The sequence below is a fragment of the Diplotaxodon limnothrissa genome, linkage group LG16, assembly GCF_057381915.1.
Source record: "Diplotaxodon limnothrissa isolate DT_005_m linkage group LG16, D_limnothrissa_male_GT1.1, whole genome shotgun sequence".
Taxonomy (NCBI): domain Eukaryota; kingdom Metazoa; phylum Chordata; class Actinopteri; order Cichliformes; family Cichlidae; genus Diplotaxodon; species Diplotaxodon limnothrissa.
This window is the reverse complement of record NC_140611.1, coordinates 9,636,744-9,645,395: the sequence shown is the minus strand read 5'-3', so window position 1 is coordinate 9,645,395 and position 8,652 is coordinate 9,636,744. Positions and strand designations below refer to the sequence as shown.

Sequence of the window (8,652 nt, the reverse complement as noted above, 5' to 3'; positions counted from 1 at the left end):
CATTTGTCCCTACTCAGTATACAATTTCTAAAAATAAAAGCTCAGAGAGGAAAGATTTAATTTTGTTTTCACAGAAGTACAGCTGTAAATGTTATACATTTTGCAAATTTATTTAAAGAAAAGTAAAAATTAACACTGTATAAAATTAACGGATGAAGAAAACTCTCTGAACATAGTATATGTCAGCATTAGTTTAATTCATTTTGCTGGAATTTGTAAATGTTTTACTCTTGAGTTCTTGTGCTGTGCAGCAGTCTAAAAACCAGTATTTTAACTGTAACTATAACATTTAAACTATAACATTTATGTTACAATAGACATGCACCCTGAGCAATCATAAACAGTAAAAACATTTTAAATTCACTGATTAATTTATTCAAAAAAAGGTGTAAAATATGTGGACCAAATCAATTTCATGAGTTTATAATATTTAATAAGTACATTTTCTGAAATGAGGAATTTATTGACGCATCAAATAATTTTTGTTGGACAAAACAACCTTTTTAGATGTTTAGAAATTTCCTTCATTTTAAGCCCGTATATTAATGGATTAAATAAAGGTTGATACAAAGCTAGCTGTAATGACACTATAAAGCGTGCAGTTTTAGGGAAATCTGATTCCACTCGAGATATGGTTACATCATAGACACCTAAACAGGAAAAGCTCACTAAAACCAGTATGTGGGGTAAACAGGTCTCTGCAGCTTTTTTCTTGATTACTTTACGACTGTTTTAAGAGACCATAAAGATTTTTGTGTATGTGAAAACTATAAAAAGAAGAGGAAGTATCACAAAATCAAAATAACAAATTATACCAAATACAGTAACTAACCTTGATCTTACACACTGAAGAGTGTAAATTGCATTGTTACAAAATATTGATTTTAAATGAAAGGAACACAGTTTACTTTTAGCCATTCCTATTGCTTGGACTGCAATACTGTCAGGGTCCTGGGTCTGAGCGACCCAGGATCCCTGAGCAGTTATGTATTATATTATTATTATTGTATGTATATTTGGTGTTGCTGTCTTTCTCCCTGTTTGCGTGTGTGTATATGTGTTTCGGCGGGCGCCTTCAGGCCTGGTGGGTGTGGCCCTGCTGACGGTCTGGCCACACCTGAAGCCACACACCTGCTGCTGATCAGGCCTCGTCGGGGGAGCTACTTAGGAGAGTCTTGGAGCTCCCACCGACGCGGGATCATTCCGTGAGACTTCATGTTAGTCATCCTGTTGAGCTAGGTTAGTGTGTGTATGCCCGCGGTTATACAGTGGGGCAAAAAAGTATTTAGTCAGCCACCGATTGTGCAAGTTCCCCCACTTAAAATGATGACAGAGGTCAGTAATTTGCACCAGAGGTACACTTCAACTGTGAGAGACAGAATGTGAAAAAAAAATCCATGAATTCACATGGTAGGATTTGTAAAGAATTTATTCGTAAATCAGGGTGGAAAATAAGTATTTGGTCACCTCAAACAAGGAAAATCTCTGGCTCTCACAGACCTGTAACGTCTTCTGTAAGAAGCTTTTCTGTCCCCCACTCGTTACCTGTATGAATGGCACATGTTTGAACTCATCATCTGTATAAAAGACACCTGTCCACAGCCTCAAACAGTCAGACTCCAAACTCCGCCATGGCCAAGACCAAAGAGCTTTCGAAGGACACCAGGAAAAGTATTGTAGACCTGCACCAGACTGGGAAGAGTGAATCTACAATAGGCAAGCAGCTTGGTGTGAAAAAATCAACTGTGGGAGCAATCATCAGAAAATGGAAGACATACAAGACCACTGATAATCTCCCTCGATCTGGGGCTCCACACAAGATCTCATCCCATGGGGTCAAAATGATCATGAGAACGGTGAGCAAAGATCCCAGAACCACACGGGGGGACCTGGTGAATGACCTGCAGAGAGCTGGGACCAAAGTAACAAAGGTCACCATCAGTAACACACTACAACGGCAGGGAATCAAATCCCGCAGTGCCAGACGTGTTCCGCTGCTGAAGCCAGTGCATGTCCAGGCCCGTCTGAAGTTTGCCAGAGAGCACATGGATGATACAGCAGAGGATTGGGAGAATGTCATGTGGTCAGATGAAACCAAAGTAGAACTTTTTGGTATAAACTCAACTCGTCGTGTTTGGAGGAAGAAGAATACTGAGTTGCATCCCAAGAACACCATACCTACTGTGAAGCATGGGGGTGGAAACATCATGTTATGGGGCTGTTTTTCTGCCAAGGGGACAGGACGACTGATCCTTGCTAAGGACAGAATGAATGGGGCCATGTATCGTGAGATTTTGAGCCAAAACCTCCTTCCATCAGTGAGAACTTTGAAGATGAAACGAGGCTGGGTCTTCCAACATGACAATGATCCAAAACACACCGCCCGGGCAACAAAGGAGTGGCTCCGTAAGAAGCATTTGAAGGTCCTGGAGTGGCCTAGCCAGTCTCCAGACCTCAACCCCATAGAAAATCTGTGGCGGGAGTTGAAAGTCCGTGTTGCTCGGCGACAGCCCCATAACATCACTGCTCTCGAGAAGATCTGCATGGAGGAATGGGCCAAAATACCAGCTACTGTGTGTGCAAACCTGGTAAAGACCTATAGTAAACGTTTGACCTCTGTTATTGCCAACAAAGGTTATGTTACAAAGTATTGAGTTGTATTTTTGTTATTGACCAAATACTTATTTTCCACCCTGATTTACGAATAAATTCTTTACAAATCCTACCATGTGGATTCATGGATTTTTTTTTCACATTCTGTCTCTCACAGTTGAAGTGTACCTCTGGTGCAAATTACTGACCTCTGTCATCATTTTAAGTGGGGGAACTTGCACAATCGGTGGCTGACTAAATACTTTTTTGCCCCACTGTATGTGTCCTGACAGCTGCGTCTATTGTGTCCCCAGGAGAAGTGTGGAGCGCCAGACGGCAGCCAGCACGAGGAGTGCTGAGACACGGGAGCGGAGAGCACTGAGGCACGAACTATTCACGGAGAGACACGACACTGGAGTCAGGGAAAGCACGGGGATTTATTGTTGTTTTGTTCCACCACTGTAAATAAACGCACTGCTTGTACATAGAGCACCGCGCCTGGGTCCTCCTTCCCCACACCCCCCACGGTTTGCCATGCCGAACCGTGACAAATACAGGTACAAGCCAAGCTATGACCAGGAAAATACTCACAGTGCTTTTTCTCATGATGGTTGGATATTGTAGAGGTTTGCATATAGCCATATATCTGTCATAGGCAATGGCTGCCAAGAGAACAAACTCTGAAGAACCCAGAGAATAAATTATGGAAAACTGAAAGAGACATGCTGAATATGATATGATTTGTTTTTTAGATAAAAAGTCAATCAGGAGTTTTGGGTAAATAGTTGTGGCGTAAATAACAACGTTCAGTAGCAATGCTGCAATAAAAGTGTACATAGGTTTGTGGAGATTTTTGTGGATCAAAATGAGGTATATAATAATAGAGTTACTGCAAGTTATTAGAATATATAATGTGAACATAATAAAAAAAAAAAATATCTGTATTAATTTCCACATGTCTATCAAAACCTATATAGGTAACATTTAATTCTTCATCCATTAATGTTTTAAAAAACTACAAAATGTTTCATTAAACAAATTGCGCAAGGTGAATAAATGGAAAATATTGAAAAATGCACCATCATGCAAACAGTGAGCAGTTACAGTCTGTGGAAGGTTTTTATCAGACAAATTAAGCCTCAAGGAGCTGAACACTGGAGGTTCATCTCACCCTTTTCATTCTCTTTTGCTTAGCACTGCACAACTTCAACACAAATTTTTTTTAGCTGAGATATGAAATCTTACACAATGGACTAGATTGAACTGGTTTAACTTGAGAAATGGAATTTAGGATGGATGCAAAGAGTGGCAGGTAACTTAAGTGCTGAAGCGCTAATCACAGAGTTGATTTCATAAGATCTGATTTCTTTATCTGACCGGGGTGTATTCTGTTCAGTGCCCTTGAGCAAGGCCTCATCGCCAATCAAAATTGATGGGTGATATTACAGAAGCCTCAAACAGAGATAAACCTGAGCTTATCTCAGGCTTATCTCTGCTCTGGCTTCTCCAGTCTGCATGTCAAATATCCTTGGGCAAGATACTAACTATGGGCAGAACTTTGTGTCATCAGAAACTGAATTTAAATAAATTAAATTCAAATTGTAGTTTAGTGTCAGGTGCTCCTTAGGCTTGCTAAAGGCTACTGGTGCTTCTGCGGACCAGACAAAGGGGACTCTACTGGAAGTGAGTGGTGTAAAGGGTGCAGTTACCTGGCTATAGTTGTAAATGAACCTATAGTAGAAACTAAGGAAGCCAAGGATGTACTGCAACAGTTGTCGACTAGGCTGGGAGTAGGCCACTGGGTCATAACCCGCACATTCACTGGATCAGTCTTCACTTGCCGTCTTTGCCAGTCCGAGAAAGTGACAGAGGAAGAATGTAATTCACATTTTTCAGCCTTTAAACCCAACCTGTTCTCCAGAAGCTATTGCAGGATACTGCAGACATGGATGACATGCTATTCAGGGAACTTGAAAAAAATATGTCATGCAGGTAAGCAAAATATTGATAAAAAAAATATAAATTTTTAAGTCTCTTAATACATCATTAATTAGAGCCTTCAAGACATTCGGAGCATTAGGGTGTCACTAATACCTGAAGTGACATAGGGGTAGTGTTGGGCAAGTTACTTTGAAAAAACAACTAGTTATAGTAACTAGTTACTTCTTGAATAAAGTAATTGAGTTAGTAACTGCATGTCTTGGGACTGTGGGAGAAAGCCGGAGTACCCGGAGGGAACCCACGCAAACACGGGGAGAACATGCAAACTCCACACAGAAAGACCCCGCCTGATGGTGGAATTGAACTCAGAACCATCTTGCTGTGAGGCCACAGTGCTAACCACAGCAGTTTGTGGGGTTAGGGTAATTGATTAATCCAAATTGCCCATAGGTGTGAATGCGGGAGTGAATGTGAGTGCGAATGGTTGTCTGTCTCTGTGTGTTAGCCGTGCGACAGACTGGCGACCTCTCCAGGGTGTACCCCGCCTCTCGCCCTATGACAGCTGGGATAGGCTCCAGCGCCCCCCGCGACCCTGAAAAGGATAAGCATAAGCGAATGGATGGATGGAGTTAGTAACTGAGGTATAATTGGCCATTATTGACTACTTTTGGTTTTACCTCTACATTTCGCCTTGAAAAAACTATTTACCTTGCCTTGTTTGGTATCATTCTTTACAACCTCACATGTTTGAATTGACTTTATTTTTTATTTTAACATACTATATTAAGATAAAATCAAAAATCAGACAAAAAACATAAATCCAGAGTAGAAAAACCCAAGATGGCGACACGTAAACTCTCGGCGTAGCGTCTCCCTCTGGACTGAAATAGGGCTTTGGACAAAGCGGGCCGGTCTAAATACTGACTCTGGGTAGGCAAACCTGAGTCTACCATGTCCGCCTCCACCTGGACTTTGGATTGACGGGCCGGAGCCTGCCGGTGCCTACTGCGTCTACTAGATTCCCGGGAGGGCAGGCTGGGCCCTGCCCTGTCCTCCTTGTCCTCCCCCGCTCGGACTTGGAGCTAGCAGGCCGGGGCCTGTTGCGTCCCCCAGACTCGGAGCTAATCAGGCCGGAGCCCGCTGCATTCCCCGGACTCGGAGCTGGCAGGCCGGAGCCGGCTACATTGTCCGTATTTCGAAGCTAACGAAGCCAGAGTCTGCTACACCGCCCGGACTCGGAGCTAACAGGACGGAGCCTGCTATACTGCCTGGACGCAGAGTTAACAGGCCGGAGACTGCTACACCGTCCGGACACGCAGCTAACAGGCCGGGCTGGAGCCTGCTACGACGCACCTCCATCTGATCCCCGGATTGCTTAGTCCACCTCCGCTCGGATTCGGAGCTAATAGGTTGGAGCCTTTTGTATTCACCCCCATTTTGGACCCTGGGCTATCATTATGAAGACAAGGACACTTATCGAAGCTTTATTGTGTGTATTCGTGGTTTGGGACTTGGGACATTGCGGTGCTCCTTGGGTGAGAACTGCAAAATATGAGCTGAGTATGGGTGAAACTTATTTTAGTGGCACTAGGTCAACTGTAGCAGTGCACCTGGAGTCACCAACGATTCATTTGGCTCTGGTTGTTAGCTTAAATCGATATGAAGTATTACCCAAATTACAAGGTTCCCTTGTTCTGTATAATCTTTCATGTTCACTTAAGAAAAAGCAGTATTTGTCGTTAACATCTGCAAAGTACGAAAATGCTTTTAAATGTAATATGAAACGAAGGTTAATGATGATTGTTTTACTTTTACTTATATCCGGAGATGTGCAACCAAATCCTGGACCTGAGTTGAAAAGTGTCCAGACCCCTGCCGATTTTAAATCTCAGCCAGGGTTAAAATGTGTTCATCTAAACGTACGCAGTTTATTACACAAGATGGACTTGGTCAGAATTTGGGCGAAATCGACAAACGCGGATATTGTGATTATCTCCGAAACTTGGTTGTCCAAACCTATTACAGATGATGACATCAACATAACGGGATACAATCTTTATTGTACAGATAGGCCTAGGAAAGGTGGAGGCGTAGCAATTTATGTTAAATCAAGATATGAAGTATCCATTGTTTTATCTGAATCTATTCCTAAACAAATGGAATTCTTGGCTTTGAATATTAAAATAGTAAAGTCTCTCTCTATAACAGTTGTTGGGTGCTATAGGCCTCCATCTGCTGTAAAGGAAACTTTATTATCTCTAAAGTATCTTCTGTCCAAATTAAATTATAACGAACTTCTATTGGCCGGAGACTTGAACTGGGACTGGCTGAATATAGCTTCTGATGAATTTAAATCCTTCTGTGACTCTGTTAATCTTAGCCAGTTGGTCAACCTACCTACAAGGCCAAATATAAAGAGTCCTGACAAATTTACTTTGATTGACCTAATTCTAACAAATGTCCCTCATAAGTTCCTGTCTCTAGGCGTGTTCTGTAATGATTTAAGCGATCATTGTGTAGTTGCTACCTGTAGGAACACTAAAATCCCTAAATGTAAACCGTGTATCATCTGTAAAAGAAATTTTAAAATATTTAATGAGCAAGCGTTTCATTATGATTTGTCCATGGTAAATTGAGAAAATTTGAGTCTGATACCAGACATCCATCTGGCTTGGGCTTATTTTAAAGAAATTTTTATGAAGATTTTAAATAAGCATGCACCTGCCAGAAAATTTAGGGTCAAGGGACGGGAGAACCCTTGGTTTTCATCGGAATTATCAGAGTCCATCCATCAGCGCAATGTGGCATGGGCAAAAGGTAGGAAAAACGATTCCCTGACTGACTGGTTAGATTTCAGGAAATTAAGAAACAAATGCACGACACTTATCAAGAAGGCTAAGTCAGAATATTATTTATCTGTTACTACAGAAAACCTCAATAACCCTCAGAAATTTTGGAAAGTAATTAAGTCCTTATCTATAAATAAAATATCACAGGCTCTTCCAAAATTCATTTTAAAAGATTCTGTCCCAGTTTATGTACCAGTGTTGGTCAAGTTACTTGAAAAAAGTAATCAGTAACTAATTACTGATTACTTCCCCCAAAAAGTAATCCAGTTACTTTACTGATTACTTATTTTCAAAAGTAATTAATTACTTAGTTACTTTTTAAAAACACGATTTACAACCTGAATAGGTGATAAAGCGATAGATCTTTCAGCCCAATTCTACTTTTTCTGCATAATCCATCACACAAAATGTAATCAAATGGAAAAGTCCCTTTTTAAAACTTGTTTTATTAGTTTTAATCTTTTAACTTTATGCATCAAGCAAAAATTTTATTATATGCAACATTCTCTGACTGGAAGAAATTTGTTTAATATTTAAACCTATTTTCTGCACATTCCAGCACATAAAATAATTTTTACACTCACTCTTTCAAATAGATGCAAGTAAAACACAACAGAAAATAAATAAAGTCAAAGACTAGCGGTCCTTTTGCTCTATTTTCACCTGTAAAGCAGGAGCGGGGTAGGCGGAGGTTTATCCTGGTGCAGGTGTGCCGCAGCAGTCAGTTAAAGAATCCGCGAGTTTCCCTGTGAGTTTCCCATTACGTCGTAGCGTACTCGGTGCTTGCTTGGACGTTTAGGGGGGTTTTTTTCGCAGTAGAAAGAAGTTTTCTTCCCACGCACAATGCTAATGGACGCTAATGTTTTTGTCACTTTTTATGGAATCAAACTCAAAGTAAGGTCAGTACTTCCACGCTTTCATACTCTCTCCCACGCTCGATATATGATCCACTGTTGATCTGCACACAGCTGTTGTCACGAACGTGGCACTTGCTTATGCTGGGCAGACACTGTGCGATTTTTTTCAGTCGCGCGATTCAGCTCCTGCTCAAACTGTACGATTGACTCGCAGGAGTTAGAAGTTCATAGGTCACGATGCAGGGTCTCACACTATACGGCCCGATGCTCTGATGCGACCTGAGTGCTCACACTGTGCGTCCATAAAATGAAGGTTATAACAGAAATTCTGTCGCTCGCTCTCCCTCTCTGTCTTTCACTCACACAGACACACCACCACCATCAACTTTGCTAAATTGCTAATGAAAAACATT

At 41.4% G+C, this 8,652-nt stretch overlaps 1 pseudogene; it reads right to left on the bottom strand.

Annotated features, from left to right (window-relative positions):
* Positions 1-471: 471 nt before the first annotated feature.
* On the bottom strand, positions 472-3,601 carry LOC146615744 (olfactory receptor 13C2-like; annotated as a pseudogene).
* Positions 3,602-8,652: the final 5,051 nt, after the last annotated feature.